The sequence below is a fragment of the Hyla sarda genome, chromosome 3 (assembly GCF_029499605.1).
Source record: "Hyla sarda isolate aHylSar1 chromosome 3, aHylSar1.hap1, whole genome shotgun sequence".
In the NCBI taxonomy this organism is placed as follows: Eukaryota; Metazoa; Chordata; class Amphibia; order Anura; family Hylidae; genus Hyla; species Hyla sarda.
In genome coordinates, this window is record NC_079191.1 from 218,883,426 (window position 1) to 218,908,721 (window position 25,296).

Consider the following 25,296-nt stretch of genomic DNA (forward strand, 5'->3'; position numbering starts at 1 on the left):
AAGTACAGAATAATATAGCAAACTATAGTATGAAATAACATACAAATAAGGAATTATGTTACATTCAAATGAACAAATAAAAAAAAGGTTAAAAGGTATTAAAATTTCTATTTGCAACATATAAACTTATCCACACAGGTGATCATATATCTCCATCCATCCAATTAAGTCAACCCAAAATGGCGTAATACATATAAGAAACTGGTTTGTGCTGTCATCTCTGCCACGCAAAAAGCTTGTTCCAGTTACTCTTAACTAGCCTGTAGTGTTAATACGGTTCTGGTGCATTTCATATTGTTCTGCAAACTCATTGTGCTGTCAACCCTGTCACACAAAAAGCATGTTGAAATTACATGTATCTAGACTGTAGTATGACTACAGTTCTGGTGCATTTAAGATTGTTCCGCAAACACCTTCAGTACTCATTGTGCTGTCAACCCTGTCACAATGCATGCAGAGGAGAGTGACACAATGCTGGATGGAGAGTGACAGGGAGAGTCTAAGAGGGAGAGAGACAGAAGAACTAGAGGCAGTGATTAGACAGATAGATACAGATTAGAAAGAGAGAGAAAAATAGAGAGATACAGATTAGAGAGACTGTGTGTGTGTATGTGAACAGGATTCAATCCCCATGCAAGAATCCTACAGGGGCTCCTATACACTAAAATAGCATATAAGGAGACATCCTAATCACAACCTCTGAAGGGCTCATCTCTTGCTACCACAAATCTAAAGCCTTTCTCAAGGCTCATACCTGCATATACCTGAATTGAATAGTGTTCCTCAACAAGCTACAGTAGCCAGTGAGCTGCAGTGATCTGTATCTAGCCTGTAGTGTAAATCCAGTTCTGGTGCATTTCATATTGTTCTACAAACACCTTCAGTACTCATTGTGCTGTCATACCTGGCATGCAAAAAGCGTGTTGAAGTTACACGTATCCCCCAAAAAAGGGATAATTTTTGTAAAACTTGGAAAAATCCATGCCATCTTCTTCACTTGCTAAACTAAGAACCTGTTGCTACTCCCAAAAATGGCATAACTTTTGGCACGCTGGGATAAAGCCACGGCATCTTCAGATGGCTCTGTGTGCATATTAACACTGACAGCCATCTACCGACAACCAGGGATACTTTATGCTGCTTTATTTTAGTGTGAATAAGCCTAAATGGGCAAGCTGTAATAGTTATCATGGGTTACCACATGACAGCATAACTGAGCCTTAAAAACACTTTAAAACTACTTGAATATGCTCCTAACAATGTTATGCAGGGGTTTAGAGCTGTTACGCAGGGTTATAAACGTGTTTAGGGGCTTATTTCATTGCTGGTTCGAGTCGAACCAAGCCAAACCGAACTCAAAAGTTCACTCAACTCTAGTAATAATATAGTAACTGCAGAAATAGGATGGAGACGTTTTTAAAGGAGATCTGTAGTGCTCTGTTTTAGATTGCGGGTGGTCCGAGCGCCGGGGCCCCCCGTGATCTCCTGTACAGGGCCACAGCAATGTACAGGAAAGGGGGCATACATAGAGATACATGGAGGGGCGTTCCAGCTGCCGCTTCATGCGGGGACGGAATGCCCCCTTTCCTGTAAATTGCCACGGCCCTGTACAGGAGATCGCGGGGGGTCCCAGCGCTCTGACCCCCCGTGATCTAAAACGTATCCCCTATCATTCGGATAGGAGATAAAGTTAAGAGCACTACAGATCTCCTTTAAGCAGATCAGATAATGAACTGATCCAACTCACAGTAGATTTGTCAAAATTTGTTGTGACTGTCCCATTCATTTAAATAGGTTTTAGAAATTCATGTGCTTTCCTTCTAAATAATAACAGACCGACAAATGGAAGTGATTTTCAGTTGCAGAATCTGCTGCATGAAAATTCACCCTACATATAACAAGCGTTCACATTTTTGGTATGATTCTAGGTAAATTGTCTGGAAACCCGTTTTTTTTTTTTTCAAACCAAAGGATTAATCACAGCTAACCTACATGTTTATTTCAAGATATTTACAAATATGTTTATTTGGAGTTTATTCCTGCATTGTTATTTTGCATCACTTGTGTCAGCACAAAAGTATGCATTCAGTAATTCTAAAGTAAATAAGATACATATTTTAGTTTTTTTTTGTGTTATGAAAAAAAAAAGGCAGCTATTTCAAAACTCTGCTTCATAACCCAAATAGTAAAAGTTAAAAGCTACCATTTATGGAATAGGAAAAGTCAGCAAATATATTTTATTTAATGTCTGAGACAGACCGAACACAGTTGGCATGCAATTAGACAAAAAGTAAATTTGCGTTTTAATTTATTGCTAAATCGCCTCAAGGTCCAACTGTTTCATCATGTTTTACAGCAACCTAGCTTTCATTTTGTTTGATAAAATTAAATTCATATACATGATTTATGCACTTAATATGCATATTTAACCCGATCTATATTAAAAATGGCATGCAAGGAAAAAGAACAACTAAGCAGTTCTTTGCCCCAACAACTGAGAAAAAGCTCATCAACTAAGAAGAAGCTCATCAAGCTGTAACATGACCATATGAGGTTAAAAACATACAAAGACTAGTAATATATATTGAATTGCTGGAAAAGGACATTTAAAATTCAATGTATCACAAATAAATCACAATTTATTTTATACTAAATAAAACTAAAAACGATTCATATAATTTGCTTTCATTTTCTTATTTTTAACCCTTTATGGTCACATCTCATTTTGGTCTGGAGGACACCGTTAATTGTTCAGTTTAGCGTTTTTGTTTTTTCCTCCTATTTTTCCATCTACATAACTATATCTAGATCCATCTACAGAGGGTTTATTTTTTTGTGTGACCACAATTGTACTTTGTAAAGACACGTTAAATGAAAGAGAATTATTTTTTTTGATTGTGGTAGGAAATTGAAATTAAAGCTATTCTGCAACTTTTGGAGGGTTGTGCCCTTTATAGTAAAAAGGACACATTGGCCCTGATTTACTATTGTAACTCTGACCTGTTCTGTCGGGCTGTGCTCAAGATTCTAGCGCATTGCGCCAGAAATTGTTTGTGCTAGAATGGTGCGCCAGAATAAAAAAAAAAAAAAAAAAAAAAAAAAAAAAGTTTTCTACTGAGAAAACCCAGAAAAGGGGCATGGTCACCTGAGAAAGGGGCGTGGTCATCAAAAAGGGGACATGTCCCCAACAGTTTCGAAAAATCCCTACATATTTACTAAGGTTTACACAGAAAGTGTGGTGGATTTAAGCTGAGGAAAACCCCACAGCTCAGAGCATGTGTAAAGAACACAAAATGTAGGGAAACATTAGTATATGCTGTGGAAAAATATCTGTTAGGAAAAAAAACCCCACACAGAAAACTCCACTACACTCTTAGTAAATCAGGGCCATTCTCTTCATTCTGTAGGTCAATACATTTAAAAAGATACACAATTTATATAGTTTTTCTATTAAGCCGACCCACCCTGTGTAACAGGATCAGTGATAAGTTGCTAATTGAGCAAACTTTTAGGGGTATCCCCCCAAGGGACATACCTTAAACTAGAAACCCCCCTTGTTAAAATAATAATCTTTATTAACGCTCTCTTTAAAAAGCAGAACAAACTGCTACCATAGGATGTCAGTAGAAAGGTTAAAATTACAGCCTCTGCTCAGTGTTATTATGTCACTCAAATTACAGCGATCGTATCTCCCATGGGAGACAATGCACCCCTTAGAGAGTGCTGGCTAATTCTGTGAACCGTTGTATGCTGGCAGTAGATCACGGCTGCTTATTAAAACTTAAAGGAGATGTCCGGTGCAGACTTTTTCTATTCCATCCTGCCCGGGCTGCAAAAAAAGACAAAACAAACTTTCACTTACCTTCCTACGTTCCCCCGGAGCTCCGCAACAGCTGATCGTTCGGCCGGGTTGTCTATTTCCTACTTCCCTTAGCCCGGTACGTCACACAGCGCTTCAGCCTATCACAGGCCGCAGCGATGTCCTGCCTCGGCCGGTGATAGGGTGAAGCACTGTGTGACATACCGGGCTAAGGGAAGTAGGAAGTAAACATCCCGGCCGACTGATCAGTTGTTGCGGAGCTCCAGGGGAACATAGGAAGGTAAGTGAAAGTTTGTTTTGTCCTTTTTTTGCAGCCTGGGCAGGATGGAATAAAAAAAAGTCTGCACTGGACATCTCCTTTAATAATAGCCACCCTCTTCCTCTTTCTGTCTAACCACAGTGCTCTCTGCTGACACCTCTGTCCATGTCAGAAACTGTCCAGAGAAGGAGAGGTTTGCTACAGGGATTTTCTCCTGCTCTGGACACAGTTCCTGAAATGGACAGAGATGTCAGCAGAGAGCACTGTGGTCAGACAGAAAAGAAATTCAAAAGGAAAAGAACTTCCTGTGGAGAATACAGCAGCTGATTAGTACTGAAAGGATTAAGATTTTTAGAAGTAATTTACAAATCTGTTTAACTTTCTGGCACCAGTTGATTAAAAGTCACATAATTATTAAAAAGGGCACACCTGTCTGTAATTTAATTTCAGTACAAATATACCTTTAACCCCTTAAGGACGGACCCATTTTTTACCTAAATGACCAGGCTCTTTTTTTTTTTTTATTTGGCATGTATCTCTTTAAATGGTAATAACTTTAGAATGCTTTTTTTTGAGCAGAGCGATTCAGTTTTTTCGTGACATATTGTACTTTATATAAGTGGTGCATTTTTGTTGACACATGCAGCATTTTTTGTGAAAAACTAAAACATTTATTTTCTTTTTTTTATGGTGTACACTTTGCGGTAAAAGAGATGTTATATTTATTCTGTGGGTCAGGACGATTAAAGCGATACCCATTTTATATAGCTTTCTATGTTCTTTTTCCTTTTCTGAGCAAAATTCTTTTTCTGCCATTCATTTTCCAACAGCCATAGCTTTTTTATTTTTCGTCCGACGCCATTGAGTAAGGGCTTATTTTTTGTGGGATGAGCTGTACTTTTTATTGGTATCATTTTTGTGCTACGTGCTACCTTTTGATCTTTTTTATTCCGCTATCTGTACAGAAATTGGCAAATTTTGCGCTTTTTTTAATGTTTTTTTTTACAACATTTACCGTGTGGGATAATTTACATTATAGGTTTATATTACACGTCATTGCGGACGTGGCAATACCTATTTTGAACATGATTTTTGTTTTTTATCTTTTTTGGTGATAATACAGGGCTTTTATTGGGAAAGGGGCATTTTTTATTTTATTTTTTACAGGTTATACTATGCTGCTATACATTTGTACTGCAGCACAGTATGACCTGATGAGCTGCACACACTACAGCCTATAACAGGCTTCTGTAGCAGGCAGACAGGAGGTCACTATCTGACCTCCTGCTGCCATAGCAACCAACGGCGAACCGCGATCGTATAGCAGTACCACAGTTGGTGAACAGGAGGAGTGCGCTCCCCCTGTCAACACCATAGATGCCGTGATCAGGATTGATCACGGCATCTAGGGGGTTAATGCTGCCGGGACCAGCATGATCGCGGCTCCGGCAGCTGCAGCGGGACTCCGGATGTGATTAAAAGCCGGGTGCCATCGCCAATCTCCTGCGCTGCCCGCGACAGTGCCGGAGATCACTAGGACGTATGCATATGTTCAATTGCGCGAATGCGTCGGATGCTTGGACGTATGCATACGTCCTATAGCGGGAAGGGGTTAAGGCCTTAGGGGGAGATTTATCAAAACCTTTCCAGATTTTTCTGATTTAATGACCACAGTGCTCTCTGCTGACCTCTGCTGTCGATTTTAGGATCTGTCCTGAGCAGCATATGTTTGCTATGGGGATTTTCTCCTGCTCTGGACAGTTCCTAAAAATGGACAGCAGAGGTCAGCAGAGAGCACTGTGGTCATGACATCAGAGAAATCTAAAAAGTAAAGCATTTCCTCTGTAGTAAATAGCCCCTAAAAAGTACTGGAAGGATTAAGATTTTTTAATTGAAGTAATTTACAAATCTGTTTAACTTTCTGGCACCAGTTGATTTAAAAAAAAAAAAAAAAGTTTTCAACGGGAGTACCCTGTTAAGGGGTTAAGCATATTCTGAAAGTGCCACATATACTGTATATGTATAGATGTGGACAAAATTATTTGTACCCTTCCGTTAAAGACAGAAACACCCACAATAGGCTCCCTGAATTAACTTGAAACTGATAAATGTTATAACGAATAAAAAATTACTGAAAATGTACTGATAAAAATCAGACATTGCTTTTGAATTGTGGTTCAACAGAATAGTTTTAAAAAACAAAATAATGAAACTGGCATGGACAAAAATTAGGGTACCCCTAGAAAATAAAGGAAATAATTTGACAATAGGGACATGTTAAACTAAAGTGTGTCCTGTAATTAGCATCATAGGTGTCTACAAACTTGTAATTAGTCAGTCTAGTTATTTACAGTGTGAAAAGTAGTCACTGTGCTGTTTGGTTTCATGGTGTGCACCATATCAAACATGAACCACAAAAAGCCAAGAGTGAGTTGTCTCAGGAGCTTAGAAAAATTAATTAAATTATAGACAATAATGTTAAAAGGTGCTACAGTTGCATATATTATTATATATTATTCAGAAGTTTAAGGTCCACAGGACTGTAGTCCACCTCCCTGAACATGGCCACAAAAGCGAAAATTGATGACAAATTGAAGAGATGGATAACATGAATGATAATAAAAGAGCCAAGAACAACTTCCAAAGACATTAAAGGTCAACTCCAAGGTCAAAGAACATCAGTGTCAGATGGCACCATCTGTTGCTGTTTGTGCCAAAGTGGACTTAAAGGAGATATCCGACCGCTGGGGCCCCCCGCGATCTCCTGTACGGAGCCCCGACAGCCCGCGGGAAGGGGGCGTGTCGAACTCCGCACGAAGCGGCGGCCGACACGCCCCCTCAATACAACTCTATGACAGAGCCGGAGCACTGCCTTCGGCAATCTCCCGCTCTGCCATAGAGATGTATTGAGGGGGCGTGTCGGCCGCCGCTTTGTGCGGTGGTCGACATCCACTATCTGGCCAGAGAGATCGCAGGGGGGCCCAGCGGTCGGACCCCCCGCGATCTCAAACTTATCCCCTATCCTTAGGATAGGGGATACGTTTTTCACCACTGGACTACCCCTTTAATGGAAGAAGACCGAAGAGGACACCAATGCTGAAAGAAAATCATAAAAAAGCTAGACTAGAATTGGCAAAAATACATATTGACAAGCCACAAAGCTTCGGGAGAATGTCTTATGGACAGAGGAGGCAAAACTGGAGCTTTCTGGCAAGTCAAATCAGCTCTACATTTGTATATGCAAAAATGATGCATAAAAAGAAAAGAAAATTTTATCTCCTGTAAAGCATGGAGAAGGCTCGGCATCCGGCACAGGGTGTTTTGAATCTGTACAGGGTACAATGACATTCTGGAGCAAAATGTGCTGCCCAGTGTCAGGAAGCTAGGGCTCAGTCGCAGGTCAGGTGTCCTCCAACAGGTGGCCCTTAAAATACCCAAGAGTTTTAAGGGCCACCCACCACCCTGAATAGGGTCAGGAGACACACCCCCATGTTGGATCCTGCTTTTTTCTCCCCTGTCAGTTTAATGGCCTTCACAGGTGCAGGAGCTCGGTTTGTCAGACAGGTTTGCTGATTAGCCTCATGGTCTGAGGCAGGAACTGAAACTTTATTTATGCCAGCTGAGCACCACTCAGCCCCTCGGTTCCTTATTAGAGGGAGGTTACTGATTGGCTGTAAAATATTAAAGTGTAACTGATGTTAGCAAAAACATTTTATATAAATGTAGATAATACCATTATATGTATATTTGTAATACACATTGGTTAAAAAATGTGTATATTTTTGGGTGAAAAAATGCTGTCCCTGAAGCTATTGCCTGTGTGTCTCTATGAGGAGTCCAAATACAGGAAGTGAGGGTAGGACAAGCAGGGCTCTGTGCAGGCTCCTGGCTGGTCAATCATCTTGTTGTGTGAGTCAGAAGTGTATCACAGAGCCTCACTGCACAGAATCCTGCTTGTCCTCACTGCACATAGCCCTGATTGTCCTCACTGCACAGAGCCCTGCATGTCCTCACTGCACAGAGCCCTGCTTTTCCTCACTGCACAAAGCCCTGCTTATCCTCAGTGTACAGATCCCTGCATGTCCTCACTGCACAGGGCCTTGCTTATCCTCAGTGTACAGAGCCCTTCTTGTCCTGAGTGCACAGAGCCCTGCTTGTCCTGAGTGCACAGAGCCCTGCTTGTCCTGAGTGCACAGAGCCCTGCTTGACCTTACTTCACAGAGCCCTGATTGTCCTCAGTGCACAGAGCCCCGCTTGTCCTCAGTGCACAGAACCCCGCTTGTCCTCAGTGCACAGAACCCCGCTTGTCCTCAGTGCACAGATCCCTGCTTGTCCTCAGTGCACAGAGCCCTGCTTGTCCTCACTGTACAGAGCTCTGCTTGTCCTCAGTGTACAGAGCCCTGCTTGTCCTCAGTGTACAGAGCCCTTCTTGTCCTCAGTTCACAGAACCAAGCTTATCCTCACTGCACAGATCCCTGCTTGTACTCAGTGTAGAGAGCCCTGCTTGTCCTCAGTGTACAGAGCCCTGCTTGTCCTCAGTGTACAGAGCCCTGCTTGTCCTCAGTGCACAGAGCCCTGCTTGTCCTCAGTGCACAGAGCCCTGCTTGTACTCAGTGCACAGAGCCCTGCTTGTCCTCAGTGCACAGAGCCCTGCTTGTCCTCAGTGTACAGAGCCCTGCTTGTCCTCAGTGTACAGAGCCCTGCTTGTCCTCATCATGCAGAGCCCTGCTTGTACTCACGGTACAGAGCCCTGCTTGTCCTCACGGTACAGAGCCCTGCTTGTCCTCAGTGCACAGAGCCCTGCTTGTCCTCACTGTACAGAGCTCTACTTGTCCACCCACACTTCCTGTATTTGGTCTCCTCACAAAGACACACAGGCAATAGCTGCAGGGACAAACATATACACATCTTATAACCAATGTATATTACAAAAATACATATAATGTTATTTTCTACATTACATAAAACATTTTTGCCAATGACAGGTACACAAAATTCAACATTTGATATGGTATGGAATTGTTAATAGATCTTTATTTGATTTTACCCTTAATAATAAGCCTTGGCATAGTTAACCCAATCTGGAGTTGCTGTCTTCACTTTATTCAGTGTAGGTTTTAGTGGGGACGCTGGACTATTCTAAAATGGTCTTCTATGTCATATATGGAAGGAGTAGAAACATGCCATCTGGAGAAGGCACCCTTCATACCTGAGACAGCTAGAGCAGTTTGCTCATGAGGAGTGGGCCTAGATACTTGTGCAGAAGTCTCATTGAGAGTTACAAAAATTGTTGAATTGCAGTGAACCACAATTCAAAAGCAATGTCTGATTTTCATCAGATAATTTTCAGTCATTTATAATTCATAATTACTTTTGCCAGTTTCAAGTTAACTCAGGGAGCATCATGGGTTTTTCTGTCTATAATGTAAGGGTACCAACAATTTTGTCCAAGTTTGCAAGAGGGAGAGGAGACGTCATACAAAACACCTCCGACCGTGGAGTTATGCAAATAACAATGAATTCCAACACTGGTTTAAAAAAAAACACAGCAATTTTGATTTACAAAATACAACCCAAAATAGAAAAATACAATATACATAATAAATCCTATAATTTTATTAATTTACAGCAAATGACAAATAGATAAATATTCAATATTTGTCATATTTATATCTAACTTTGTTTCATATACTTACCATGAATATACACACAAAATACGTCCTGTCCTTATTATAATGGAGTCCAAAAGAGGTTAAGTCACAAGGATATGTACTGTATCAGAAATCAATTTAAAAATAGATTCCATGGTTTCTTTGAGACCATGATTAAGAATGTAACCCAAAAATACACAGCTAAAATCAAAAAAGGATAAAAAAATCTAATATATATCATGTTTTGTCAGTGTGAACACTAATTTTGGATATGTCTTTTTATTGCTGGAAGCCAGCGACTTTGAATTTGCCATCTCCTGTGTTTTCCATTTTTGACAGATAACCAGTGTTATATAGGAATAGCAGAAGGCATTCGGGTGTCATGACATAAATAAGCAGCAGTAGGGCCATAATGGGTATGTTAAGATGCCAAGCAATGGCAAAAGAACAAAGCAATTTACACTGTTGATTGGAAAGCATGAAGAACCTGCAGATGCCACCCACCTGAAACTCCTACATACTTTTACCAATTAATTATCAATTACAGCACAGTAAAACACAAGCACAAAAATAAAACCGATGCCATTTAATTATAGACTATATCTCTTTGTTCCTGGAAATTCTATACAACACTGATTTGGATTAATAATTCATTCAGCAATAAAGTTTCAGGAAAAGATAATTATACAGTGCAACAATTCTCACACTGATTTCTGTAATTACACATTACAGCTGTGTTAGCATTTTAAAGGTTACGGCGCTGCTCAGACTGCTATGTCATGCTTTTCCCTCTCACTGCCTATCTCTTAGAATACTGCTAAAATATGGTCATTGAGCTTTTCTTTATGTTCTGTTTTTATGACTAGTGCTCAAATATTATTAAACAGGATGATTCTACATATTTCTTCTTTATCTCTCCAAACAATTGGTATTGAAGTCATGCTGCTGTTATCCAAACTGACCTATAGTGTGAACGCTTAAAGAGGTTGAGAGTGAAGTGTAATCACTGCAGTTCACCTAATCACCTGGCTAGATTGTAGCAACAAGAAGCCTATATCTAACCTCATAAGTGGGTTGGTGTCAGGTCACACTGCATGCAGTTCTGATGAGTTTTCTTATTCAAAGAGTGGTTTTAAAATAAAAAAAAATTTTGAGAAATATTGCCATGAGGAAGTAACGACCTATGATCACAACTGAGGTGTTTTATGAAGATTTAAAGTCTTAACACTTCCCTTCTTAGCCATGTTTTTATAGCGATTTCCCAAAATTTCTATAAAATGACGTTTTTACAGTGATTTGTGCAATTGTAGTAATTAATACCATTTTTTGTAAAACAGAAAAAATACCTGCAAAAATGCAACATGTCAACACAGCCTCAGATGAGGTGCATATATACTATATTAAATATCCTGACCAGCAGCAGTATACACATGGAGCTGAGTGGGGAGGGGTTGGGTCTGTGAGCTGCGAGAAGGGATTTGGTAGGTGATGCTGTCATCCTGCTGTTCACAGGACAGACCACTTCCAATGACACACATGGATGAGCACTCTGCTCTCTGAGCAAAGTGCAAGTACCCCTGCCTACCCAGCATACAGTAGCATATTCAGCAAGGGGGTGGGACGGACAGAGAATAGGGAGGAGGCAGGGGAGCTTGTTGAGATGGCTTCCTGCCTCCATTGCACAGAGCTGTACAATGCAGCTAGAAGGTTAAAGGGGTACTCCACTGGAAAACATTTTTTTTTAAAATCAACTGGTGCCAAAAAGTTAAACAGATTTGTAAATGACTTCTATTTAAAAATCTTTTTAACTTTCTGGCACCAGTTGATTTAAAAACCAAATGTTTTCCAGTGGAGTACCCCTATAACCTGCCATAAGGCTACAAATAATGCACATTTTAAAGTAAGTAAGGATGTTTTTAAAGCTGTTCACCCAAACTATAACCTAGTATATTGGGTAAAGTGCGGGTGAACAGCCAGTCAGATTTCCTTTAGGCTTGGTTGGGGGTCTCAGTCTTGAGATTCACTCTAATCGTAATTATAGTCAGGTAACGAGACATGTAAAAAACTTACTAAAATGACAGGAAAGCTTTAAGAGATGGGGTGTTAAACACTGATTTTACTAAATCCCCCACCCCCTTCCCGCTTTGTTTTCCTAACCATGTGAGGCTCTTGGTATAGACAATCTTATTGGTGGGGGGCCAACTGCTGGAAAGTCAACGATCCTGAGAACTAATATGTAACTGTGTTTAGATTGAATTTGCAGCCACCCCTCCATCCCTTCATTTATCCTCTATGAGGATATTTCCGAGCATTGAATTCAGAAATGTTCGGTAAACCCCATAGAGAATGAATGAAATGCTGGTCACGCATTTGCACTGTGACAGTTATTTCCCCATTCGAGAAGGTCAGATCCCCGCAATCAGCTTGTTGTTCCCTATCCTATGGGAAGGGAATAACAAGCTAAAATGGGAATACCCCTTTAAATTGAACTGGATTAATAAAATGGAACACACTCACACAATCTACACTAACCTTCAGCAAAATAAGTGAGCACATGCATGAAGTCCCTGTTGATTTTGAGGATATAGTCACACTAGCTAATGTGAACCATGTGTCACTATACCAGCAAAATGGCATGTCCATGTATACCTCTGTGTACCCATGCTATGCCAATTTAGTATGATGCCCCAAACTTAGTCTATTAGTGATAATGTTTGGTCCATTTCTAAGCATATACTGTAATTTTGCGGGACTCCAAATAATAGATGGTCACACTTAAGTCCCAAGTTTAAGTCCTTAAACTAGTTTGTGGTCACTAGTAGAATACTTACGGGCCACTGAACATGGGAACAGCTCAGGAACCCTGCGATAAACGCTCACATACTATTCTGTGGGTATGCCAATATATACCCCAAATGTACTTCACATAACAGGTGTGAACCTACCTAAAGATTATTTTTTTCCCCTTCATACAGCAGTTAAAGGAGTACTATGGTGTGCTTTTTTTTTTTTTTTATCCCTCTCCGCCCGGGCTGCCAAACGAAACAAAACAAACTTTAACTTACCTTTCTATGTTCCCCCGTTGCACCGATATCGGTGTCCCGTTCTCCGGTCCCTGTCTTCTTCCACTACCTGTGGGTCGGTGAGTCATGCTGCGCTCAGCGTATCAATGGCTGCAGCAGGAGATTGCTGTGGCTGGTGATACGCTGAGCACAGCATGACTCACCGTCCCGCAGGTACACAGGGAACAGAGAATGGGACACCAATATGGGCACAACAGTGGAACGTAGGAAGGTGAGTTAAAGTTTCTTTTGTTTAGTTTGGCAGCCCGGGCACAGAGGGAGAAAAAAAAAAAAAAAAGAGTACATAACAAAGGCTCTCAGAAATTGACTATCCTGCACATTAAAAACTTCCATACTATTTTTGATAAAGGACACTACCATTATAAAAGTTTGAAAACAATAATAGTAGAAAGTCTCTCTACTTTTATAACAGGAGCCTAGCAACAGCACCTATAAGATTAGATTGGTAATAATGGATTCAAATATTGTTTCCTCCATTGTGCAGTTCAGCAAAAATTTGTTTAACACTACTAACTATAGTCTTCAGGTTTAAAATAAAAGTAATAATAATAATAATTGTTTAAAACATGGAAAATAGTATTCTTTAACGATTTAGCAAACACATAAGAAAATCGTTTATTGACCACCAGATGGCATTGCAGCATTCTATCATTTCTAAATACATACTGTACACTGTACATAATGTGGTACATGAGTACATTTTCGAGTAATCTGAAGAAAAAAAACCATTCCATTGTAAACATACAAAATCATCAATAATAAACCTTCAGAAATTGTCATCCACTAGTGATACCTATCAATGCAGCTTATAGGGGTATTCCTAACATGTATGGCATATTTAGAAAACATGGGACCCTCACCTATCAAAAGAACAAGGGTCCTGTGACAGCTGTCCCCCAATTTCCACCAGCGGCTTGTCCCACAGAAAAAAGCTTTTGAAGCAGCACTTGTGACAGTTACAACACTGGCAATTATTATGGAATCAGGGGTTGTTCACCCAGCTTTTTCATTTTGCAGCAAATACACAATTCACAGATATGACACAAAACAAAAATGATCAACTGAACATTCTGATTTCGGGAAATATACCTAAAAAAAATGTTAAGTTAATTATATTAAATATTGAAATATATTCTGGAATACATTTTCCAGATTAGGCAGAGGAAAACAAAATCCCACAATATTTGCAATCACCTCTGGTCCTTTACCCCATGCCATAAATGAGCAGGGAAATGTGATTGTCTTCTTTAGTCGTCATCTTTATATGTTTTATTAGAATGGCACCAGACAAAAGTTTAAGCATCATCTTCTTGGCCACTGCAGATTGGTGATTTATTCATGAAGATCACTTTTATCCAGTCCTGCACACTCCATGTACACTTCTCTTAGCACAATGTGTCCTTATTTTATTCTGTTAATGCATTACTGCTGGTTTTTCTTTGACTTTTCTAAAAATCTCATTTAATTTAGCCAATCCTTAAAGGGGTACAATTTTTTTTTTTATCAACTGGCTCCAGAAAGTTAAACTGATTTGTAAATTAATTCTATTAAAAATCTTAATCCTTCAAGTACTTATCAGCTGCGGTATACTAGAGGGAGTTGAGTTTTTCTTTTCTGTCTGATCACAGTACTCTCTGCTGACACTTCTGTCCATGTCAGTAACTGTCCAGGGTAGGAGCAAATCCCCATAGCAAACCTCTCCTGCTCTGAACTCTTCCTGACATGGACAGAGGTGTCAGCAGAGAGCACTGTGGTCAGACAGATAAGAAATTCAAAAAGGAAATAACTTCCTCTGTAGTATACAGCAGCTGATAAGTACTGGAAGGATTAAGATTTTTTCAATAGAAGTATATACAAATCTGTTTAACTTTCTGGCTCCCTATGGGAGCTATAACAGTGTAAAAAAAAAGTGTAAAAAAAGAAAGTTAATAAATGTGATTTAACCGTAATCACCAATTTTCCCATAAAAATAAAAATAAATTTAAATAAAAATAAATATAAACATATGTGGTATCGTCGCATGTGTAAATGTCCGAACTATAAAAATATATCGTTCATTAAACCGCACGGACAATGGCGTACATGTACAAAAAATTCCAAAGTCCAAAATAGCGTTTTTTTGGTCATTTTTTCTACCATTAAAAAAATGTATAAAAAGCGATCAAAACAAAAATGGTACCGATAAAAACTTTAGATCATGGAGCAAAAAAATCACACATCCCTGTATGCAGAAAAATAAAAGTTATATGGGTCAGAAGAGGACATTTTAAGAGGACTTTTAAGTAGTTATGATTTTTTCCAGAAGTAAAACAAAATCAAACCTATATAAGTAGGGTATCATTTTAAACGTATGGACCAACATCTTTACCCCCAAAAGTTATAAAATGGCGTTTTTTTTTATGTAGTCTAAAAGTGACTTTTAAGTGTATACAGTTCTTTTGCAGCACTAGGTTTGATCCACTGAATGCAATGCTGTAGTATACGTCCACGTGCCATTCGCCCAGTTTTCTGGCCGATATCACAAAACACGTGTAGCACCAAGTGTGAAAATGCCCTTACGCTTACGTTTTTTAATGCTTTTGTTGCTTTTTACTTCTAGCTATTTTACATAAGTGATGATGTTTTAACTTTGCTTTTTAATTATCAAGATTTACCTGCAAAACCACCTTGCAGTTTCAAGCCTCTCTTAGTATTCAGGTTAACTCAGGTCATAAAGATCACTACACCATTTTTATTACACTATTGACTATACACAGGACCACAACTAGGAACTTTTTAGGTCACCAGAGATCTCATAATAAAGATCTCTTTATTATAAATTCTTTGCCTCGTATGTCATAAAAATATAAATGAAGTAATTGTTCTGATGTGGGACATACCCCACTACTGAGGTTCATGCTGTCTGGGATTTTTATTTCTCTTGTTCCCTCCCGCTAGTAAAAACAAAAGTTTCTTTTTACACAATCGTGAAAGCTTTATGTAAATGCCATAGACATCATTGCAACTATGGGTTTTTAGCAACAAGGTACTGAAAGTAATTTCTGCAAAAAAAAAAAAAAAAAATTACTTCATTATCTAATGTAATAATAAAAAAAAAGTTTCAGATCAGCAAACTGTATACTGCATCATAAGGAAATTTACAATCAGATTGCTTAAAGGAAAGCAGAAATTCCTCTCAGCCCTGAGCAACTTCAGATGTTCACATTTGCATTTGTTCAAAGAAGTACAGGCGTCTGCTGTGTAGGGTAAAAACAGAACTATATATAGATTATTAAAAATATATACATGACCTCAAGGGAATTTCCAAGAAATAAAATGAGTGCTATTTCACCTATTATATTTCTAGAATGATATTCTATTTATATTTCTAGAATAATATTGCCACGTTTCTAAATATGGCATACTGTTTATTAACTTTTTGTAAATAATTCTGATTCTGATAAAAGTGTTGAATAACTTGGTTTCTTAAATAAGTGTTCTAATTCTAAGGCGAAGTTTTAAAAATATTCAGGTTCCTTCTCTAATATCTTTTCTTTCTTTTTTTTTTATAGTCAGAGCCCATTTAGAGTTACAAATATGCAGTATTAGAAAACATTTTAGTGGAGGACTGTACTCTAGTTACAGTAAACAGTGAGGCGGATACATACAAGCAATGTGGTGCTGAAGGGCAAATCCGCTTTAGGTTATTATTTCACATGTTACATGTTGAGAACAATGCAAAATGTATTTTCTACTTATTTTTCTTCAAGGGAAACTGACAGTAGGTTACAGGACCCTAACATGCTGATATGGCTAATAGGTCAGGGTACATGTATTAACAATATATCTTTATTATCCCTCTCAGCTATGCCATTTTATGTAACATTAACATTTTTATTAATATGCTGGGGGCGTTACTTTATCACTAGGTGCTGTAACAGCACCTTCTCATGAATATTCATGCATCCCCCTATGACAAGTGGCCTTGAGTTAAAGGGGTACTCCAGTGGAAAACTTTTTTTTTTTTTTTTTTTTTTTTTTAATCAACTGGTGTCAGAAAGTTAAACAGATTTGTAAATTACTTCCATTAAAAAATCTTAATCCTTCCAGTACTTATTAGCTACTGAATACTACAGAGGAAATTATTTTTGGAACACAGTGCTCCCTGCTGACATAAGGAGCACAGTGCTCTCTGCTGACATCTCTGTCCATTTTAGGAACTGTCCAGAGCAGCATATGTTTGCTATGGGGATTTTCTACTACTCTGGACAGTTCCTAAAATGGACAGAGATGTCCGCAGAGAGCACTGTGCTCGTGATTCAGCAGAGTGCTCTGTGTTCCAAAAAGAAAATAATTTCCTCTGTAGTATTCAGCAGCTAATAAGTACTAGAAGGATTAAGATTTTTTAATAGAAGTCATTTTCTGTTTAACTTTATGGCACCAGTTGAAAAAAAAAACAAAAAAAAAAACACTTTTCCACCGAAGTACCCCTTTAAGTCACTGCAGAGGGTTAGTTGAATATTCATGAAAAGGCACTGTTACAGCAGTGGGAACACAGATCAGGGCATCTAGAAGTAAAGTAACACCCTCAGTGCACCAAATGCCCAAATTAGCATTTAATAAAAACAGTAAAGGTACCTTGTTAACCAATGTCCCCTGCCCTATGAGCCCATATCAGCTATATGAAGTTTCCTTTAAAACACTATTTTTTTCCCCTAGTTTGGGTTGACATTTTTGAGGCTTGGATCAAGTTATTAGTTATGTATTTATTTACTTATTTTGTTTCAATGTTGCAAAGTCATCGCAGAAATAAATAATATTGCAAATTGAAACACAACTGTGTATAAGTACCACAATAAAAATACAACTATTATACTGGCTAGTTATAGGTATGTAAATTACTATTTAACTACCGGTTGCTGGGTAGCTGCTGGATCTTAGTAGACCTAGACCAGCTCCACAGAGAGTGGCATGGGGCTGTATTCCCCCTTTAATTATGTCAAATGTCACCCCCATTTATAGGGAAAAAACACCTTTAAAATATGTACAAAAAACATAAACATAGAGGCAAAATTAAACTAAATACCACCCAAGTGTTACAGAAAGTATTTTTATTATACTTTGTATTAGTAATATAGAAAATATTTTTTTTTTTAACCTAGTCCCCAACATAAAAAAATATATATAATAATAATACAATAAAAATAATTACAAAAATAAAGTCTTTGCACAACAGAAAAAGTTATGTAATACACATAATAACTTCAAAACTGGCCTGGACTAGAAGTGGGTAAACATGATAATGAAGAATACATTCTAAGTGACAAATAGTATCAACCATATTGAGCCCAAGTTGACCTAGGTAATTTTGCTTGCTCATATTAATTGTTTTCTGCTCATATTTTCATTACTAGATTGTTTTGATGTTTCCTGGCAGTGCACTTTACTCCAGTATTTCTATGTCAAAAGTACTAAATAAATGATCAATATATCTGAAATTAGTTTTTAATAAAAAACTTAATTTAGCTGTTTTTATATATACATGAATATGTGCACTGAAAGTACAATATTCCAATCCTCAAAAAAAAAAAAAAAAAAAACTCTTTCATGAAAACTTAGGGAGTGCATTGCAGCCAAAAAAATTGATGGCTGTATATTGTTTAATAACAATTTAATATCTAAACCCAAAAAGAAATCAAAATAGTTTCAGTATAACAATCTATAAAGCTAAGAAGATCAGAAAGTTGGCTTATCAACTCCACAGCTCCACCTTTAACTGATCTACTTGCAGTGTCCATTCACATGTACAGAGTATCCTGTGCATATTTGATGCTGCATATTTGATGCTGCATATTTAATGCTGCAGATTTAACTTGAAATCTACAGCATAAAATCTTCACCTTCAAATCTGCAACATCAAATACGCATAGGATATTATACCTTTGAATGCACCCATAGGTTATTCTTAGGATTTAAAAACAGTACTGTATTCTTGTTTTTCATTGTGTTATTATAATTGTCTTCTCTGTAATCTAGATGTTATCATTTGGCTCACTGACAGACATGTTATAGTATTTAAATTGTCACCATCACTTGTGCTCAAACAATGCTGTCACATATATATAGATGCACACACAAACTGTGTGCTATAAAACATATGGATTTTTCCAAAACAGAATAAAACAGAGAGCTGTCTAAGCCTGAAGCCAGTTGTTTTGTAATATCTTCAGCATTATGCTGACAACCTTTTCTTTCCTGTGCTCATTCAGATACAATGCCGTTGGGTCTGTCTCAGTAATGTAATTTACTGAAGTGGAATTCCCGTGCTACCTTCTGGAGCACTCAGTGACACTATCATTTATATTCTCTGCTCTGTCAAGTCATGGCACTGAGAGATGTGCTCTCCATCATTGCTGATGATTGGGATTCTTTACCTTCTATTGTGACAGACATTAAAAATTGCCCAATCATACCTAACATTAACCAGAAGGGATGACATACCAGTCTGCACATTGCTTTAAAGTATAACTGTCATTGTTATTGTTTTCCCATAAGTCAGTAGTACAAGCAATGAGAAACTTTGTAATATATCCTATTACAAAAAAATGCTTCTTTCTGAAAGTCCATTTTAGGAACTGTCCAGAGAAGCATATGTTTGCTATGGGGATTCTCCAGTTCCTAAAGTGGACAGCAGAGGTCAGCAGAGAGCACTGTGGTCAGGACATCACAGGAAATGCATTTCTTTTTTGGATTTCTCTTTAGTATACAGCCCCTAAAAAGTACTGGAAGGATTAAGATTTTAAGTGTTCTATCTAACTCCAGTGGTGGAATCAAAGTACTTAATTCTTATGTTCTTCACGTTTCTACAACAGGTGTGTGCATGTCTGTGATAGAGAGGCAGGACCTCCTTTTCCCACTGATTCTGGATGAAGCAGGATAGCCAAGTGCATTGGAGGTTGAGGTGGGGGAACACCAGTGACTCTCCATAGGTTAGTACTTTGTTTTGACTGGCTGCTGTTGTAGTTACTTGACAATATATGCACTGATCCTCCTGGTATCCTGTCACTGCCCCAATATCTATACATTTATGCTCTGTTTACATTTCATATGAGATATGATATTTGATATGCTTTATGAGGTGTGCAATAATTTACTTATAGTGACTGTGTGCAATCCTAATTAATATCAATGCTACATAAAGCTCCTGTTGCATATGTGGTCATTTCCCAATACCATTTGGGTTATTTATTTGATATCTACAAGAACCAAAGCTCCAGCAGGACCAGTGGAGGAGCCTGCAGAGGGGTGAAACTAAAATGTAGGAAGTAAGCCATATAGTTGATGCAAATACTGCTTTTCTTTATGTATACACACACCAAAGATTATTTAAAGAAAAAAGGTACCTGATACAACAGTTATACATTTAAATATAAAGGATTCATTCTGGCTACATATTATGTGTATGCAGTAGTGTACCTACCACTTGGTGAACCCTGCCCCCGCCGGGGGCACACGCCTGGAAGGGGCGCAAACCCGGAAGGGGGGAGGCCGCAAAACAAGTCAGGCCACCCCTCTACTAGATCAACACCTACTTCTTCTGCAGGACAGCGGGATCGGCCGCTGCAGCAGGTGTGGGGTTAATCTAAATCTGGCCTGCACCACCTCTGTAAGGACCACAGGGGGGAGCCATGCAGACTGTGCTCATCGGAGCCAGACAGGCCAGGGGCTGCTGGGAGCAAATATGCCCCGTGTAGGCACGCACATAATGTCTGATCCAAGCCCCTGACAACCAGCAAACCGGCCCTGACACAGAAGCAGCCTCTGCACCTCACTGTTTACTATACTAGCAGCGTGGCACTGGAGGGGAGTTTACTGGCTGGGGTCTGAGTAAGGCGAGGACACCGAGGATGAAGAGACTGTGGTTTGAAGGGGGGGGGGGGGGGGTTCGGTAAGGAGACAGAGGATGGGGGGTGGAGACCGAGGATGAGGGGGGGTGGATTTGAGGAGACCGAGGATGGGGGTTGGAAGGGCGGGGGGAACTGTTATTTTTAAAGTTAACATTTCATTTTTTGGTTGCTTGTGTGGCTTTGTGGAGTGTGCTGTCCTGTTATATGTGGTCCTTGCATGGTTATTGTTTCTCTGAATCATCCTGCAACCCTTGCCAGTTGTATTTATCCTTGGCAAATTGCTGCCATCAAACTTGGTGAGTTGTTATTCACTTATCCTTCAAATACTACAACACTTATCTGCTGTAACTATTTTTGGTGAGTTGTTTCTTACTCATCCCAAAAGTACTACAACCCTTATATGCTGCAAAATCCTGAAGCGTAATCATTTATTTCTGCTTCCAACATTAAATATGTGTTTCCTGCATGATTATTGGTGGATCTCCCTACTCTGCCCTACCTAAAGTCTTAGGGGCATCTGAGCACAGGGAGACATTATTCAGAACATGGAAAGGCAGCTACTAAATAAAAAAAACCTGGTTCTGCAGTCTCACAACCTGTTCGCAGTGTTACAGGAGCCTGTAGGAAGTAATAGAAACTTTGCCACTGGTCTTTGCTTTGCCACTGATTTCTATGTTGTTCTTCCCTTTAGGGGTTCTACTTCTTTCCTCCATTTCTGCATCCTGAAAAATTGCCACAATTGCCACTCCGTTTACATTTTGCATGTAGGGATTTGTGGGGTGTTTCCAGTATGCAGCCATTATTACCTACAAAAAGTGCTTTAAGGAAGGACAACCAGGAAACCAATGGCGAGGCTCTAATGTGCAAGGCTAGTCCATCTGATCTCTTCCCACTCAAGACCTACTGCGGGCCAAATTGCTTAAAATGATAAATGGGGTAATTCTGGCTATAAAAACTGATTGTCTATTGTCAGGGGGGGGGGGGTTACGAGAAGACTAAGAATGGGGGTTGGGGAGTGTGGGGAGACTAAAGATTGGGGGGGGGGAGTGAGGAGACAGAGGATGGGGGGGAGGTGAGGAGACAGAGGATATGGGGATGTGCATATGTATGTATGATGTGTGTGTATGTATGATGTGCGTATGTATGTATGTAGATGTGTGTATGTAGGATAGAAGTGTATATGTATGTATATAATAGCAAGCACGTAGGAAGGATGCTCACGGCACTCGATACGCTGGTATAAAAGGTTCTTCTTTATTTCAAACGAAGGGGTTCACAAACATCGGGAGTGGAGACGGGGGGGGAGACAGGTCAACGACCATTTCACCGCAACTGCGGCTTCAACTGGACGTGTGTATGTATGAAAGATGTATGTGTGATGTGTGTATGTAGGATAGATCACATATCTGCTATACACACACACACACACACACATATATATCATACATACATGCACACATCTATCATACACACTCACATCTATCATACATTTATCATACATAAACATTTAAAGTCTGGGGGAGGGGGGCAAAGGAGCGTGGAGAGGACTGAGGGGGCAGGGGAGTGTGGAGAGGACTTGGGGTCTGGGGTGACAGAGGAGCCTGGAGAAGGATAGAGGTGTCTGGAGGAAGAGGACAAAGGGGTCTGGAGGAGGACCTTGCAGGGGTGGTATTCAGCTTAACTGAGAAGACACAGTGTGTGACAGTATTATTATTACAGGCATAATGAGTGACAGGTTATATTCACAGGGTACAGTGGCAGTGTGTGGGAGGGTTATATTCGGGAGACAGAGTGTGGCAGTATTATATTCAGCAGGCATAGTGTGTGTCAGTACTATATTCAGAGGGTACAGGGTGTGGCAGTATTATATTCAGAGGGCACAGTGTGTGGTAGTATATTCAGTGTGTAGCAGTACTCTGTGGGTAGTGTGTAGCAGTATTATATTCAGGTGGTACAGTGTGAAGCGGTATTCTATTCAGAGGGCGCAGTGTAAGGCAGTATTATATTTAGGGAGTACAGTGTGTGGCATTATTATCTTTTGGGTGTACAGTGTGTGTGGTAGTATTATATTTAGGGTGTACAGTGTGTGGCAGTATTATATTTAGGGTGTACAGTGTGAGACAGTATTATATTTAGGGGGTACAGTGTGTGGCAGTATTATATTTAGGGTGTATAGTGTGGGACAGTATTATATTCAGCGAGTACAGTGTGGGACAGTATTATATTCAGAGGGCGCAGTGTGTGACAGTATTATATTTAGGGGGCAGTGTATTTGGCAGAGTTATAATAATTTTTGGCTTCATACAGAGGATGAGGATCTGCTGACAAAGGGAGGAGTCTTTGATGTGCGGGTGTCAGACTCTGCAGAGAAGATGGAGCTGGAAGAAGTCCAGGTGTCTGTACAAGATGGAGAAGGAAAGAAAAAACAATAGAGAAGACGTCACTCAGGTCACTGATATCATTGTGTATTCTTTCGACCGTCCTATCAGCTGTAGTCACTTGTAAGTTCTGTAGGTATAATGGGAGAAACTATGCTCCAATCCGTGGCTCTCTAGCTGATACAAAACTATGACTCCCATAATGCCTGAGGCTCTCTACGCATGATGGTAGTTGTAGCTTTGCAATTCATATAGAGGATCACAGAATCTAATCTATACAGCAGTACAGCAGGGCAGAGTGTTTAATCCATATGTATTTCGGGGGCTGTAGGGGGGGGCACTGATACAACACCTCACCAGGGCCCAAGGGGCACTAGGTACGCCTCTGTGTGTATGTATATGGGTGTATACTGTCAAAAAAGCTTTACTTGAGATTTTTCCATGTCTAAGGAAATTAGATACTTTTTAACATTGCAAACATGAGACTGCAGACACTGTGCATCTTCAGCCATAAGCCCCGCAGTGCAGTGAATATGCTGTCTTAGCATCTTCAAGACGCTGGGATGAGTAATGATGATGACATCACTGAAGGCTTGCTAGTAAGCATTAACAGTATGAGCTGGTGGGTTTCAATCCCCTAGCACATCAAAAATATATTCATATTGGCTACAGCTATTCCGCTAAAAAATCAGGGTGAATTATTAGCAGTTGAATGCAGAACAAGACAGTGATACTCATATAAATTCATTCTGTGACAAAGCCTGAAAAAAAAAAAAGGTTTTCTTGGTTTAAGTGCTATAGAACAGAGATATCTATGGACCATGTTTCCATGGCAACATGCAAGATCCTATACATCACCCTCATTGCTCTTCATAGCTACAAATATTGACTAAAGAATATCTCTCTTAATTGCTTTTATTGAGAATAAGAATCACAGCAGGTTAACAACCTTGATAAGAAATTCTCCTTCTATAGGTACCAGTTATGCCTGTGCTGCAAAACAAAAACATTAACCCTTTCACACACACACACACACACACACACACACACACACATTATATATACATACCTTTTCTCCATTTGGAAAAAGGAATAGGGAATCATACAAATTATGCTGGAAACAACATACCAAACTGAGAACAATTATGTATTTGTGAGTTGGGGAGTAGAACACGGATATTCCCATAACTGAAGGATCTATGTCAAATGTAGAATAAATACTCTAACAGTTAAATAGGAACAAAACGATACATGTAGCATACAACGCAAAATATAAAACAAAGTGTCAAGGCTTCCATCTAGACCCTGCATGTTCTAACTAGCATAAAAGGGAATTAAATCTAAACATGAAATTGATGGTTTTCAGAAGAGGCGTATCACAATAGAAACTACCACTTAAGTATTTATTTCTTCACATACCTGTATAGAATCATTCCTGAGGTAGCAAAGATTTACATAAGATTCTCCAGTCTATTCATATGCTGCCATATAATTCAATAGTTTTTGGACACACTGATCAGCCATATTACTATCACCTGCCTACAGTCCATTGAGACATGCATTCCACAAGACGTCCATGATCCTTGGTATCCTGTAGGTTTTCGAAGGGCAGTTTCCATGCACCTTCTTTTGAAGCACATCTCAAAGATGTTAAATTATACTGTGGGATTTGGTGGTCAAATTAAAACCTTGCACTTTTTGTGATGTTCCTTAAATCTTTACTGAACAATTTTTTCAGCGTGGCTAGGTTCACTATGCTGCCGAAAGAAACCACTATTAGGGAATAATGTTGCAATGAAGGAGCATACTTTGTCTTCAGTAATGCTAAGGTGTTATCATATCAGTACTAATAAAATTAACTTCTACATGAATGGTATCCCAGCATACCATTGCCCAAAGCATCACATTGCCTCCATCAATTATGCCTTTTTCCCTTTGTGCATGTTGTTGCAATTTATTTCCCAGGTAACAAAACACATATGCACCAGGGCATTTATGTAATGTTAAACAAAACATGACTCCTCAAACCAGGCCACTTTCATGCCTCCATGGTCCAGTTCTCATGCTCCCATGTCAATTGTAAGTGCTTTTGGCAGTGGACAGAGGTCAGCATGGAGAAGATAAAAAATGGAACAACCAAAAACCGGCACCTCGTGCATTTAATGATAACAAGAGGAGTGGATAACTCAATATATACCGCTCACCTTGAGTGTATATAA

General features: G+C 39.2%; 1 protein-coding gene and 1 long non-coding RNA gene across 5 annotated transcripts in view; one reads left to right on the forward strand and one right to left on the reverse strand.

The window, feature by feature from the left end:
• BACH2 (BTB domain and CNC homolog 2) overlaps window positions 1–25,296 on the reverse strand; it is a 304,321-nt gene that overhangs the window by 95,418 nt on the left and 183,607 nt on the right. The gene's annotated exons all lie outside the window — the stretch shown is intronic.
• LOC130362120 (uncharacterized) overlaps window positions 1–25,296 on the forward strand; it is a 58,028-nt gene that overhangs the window by 355 nt on the left and 32,377 nt on the right. The window contains exon 2 of the long non-coding RNA XR_008891280.1: window positions 19,665–19,781. This is a non-coding gene — a long non-coding RNA (uncharacterized LOC130362120). The remainder of the gene's footprint in view (window positions 1–19,664; window positions 19,782–25,296) is intronic.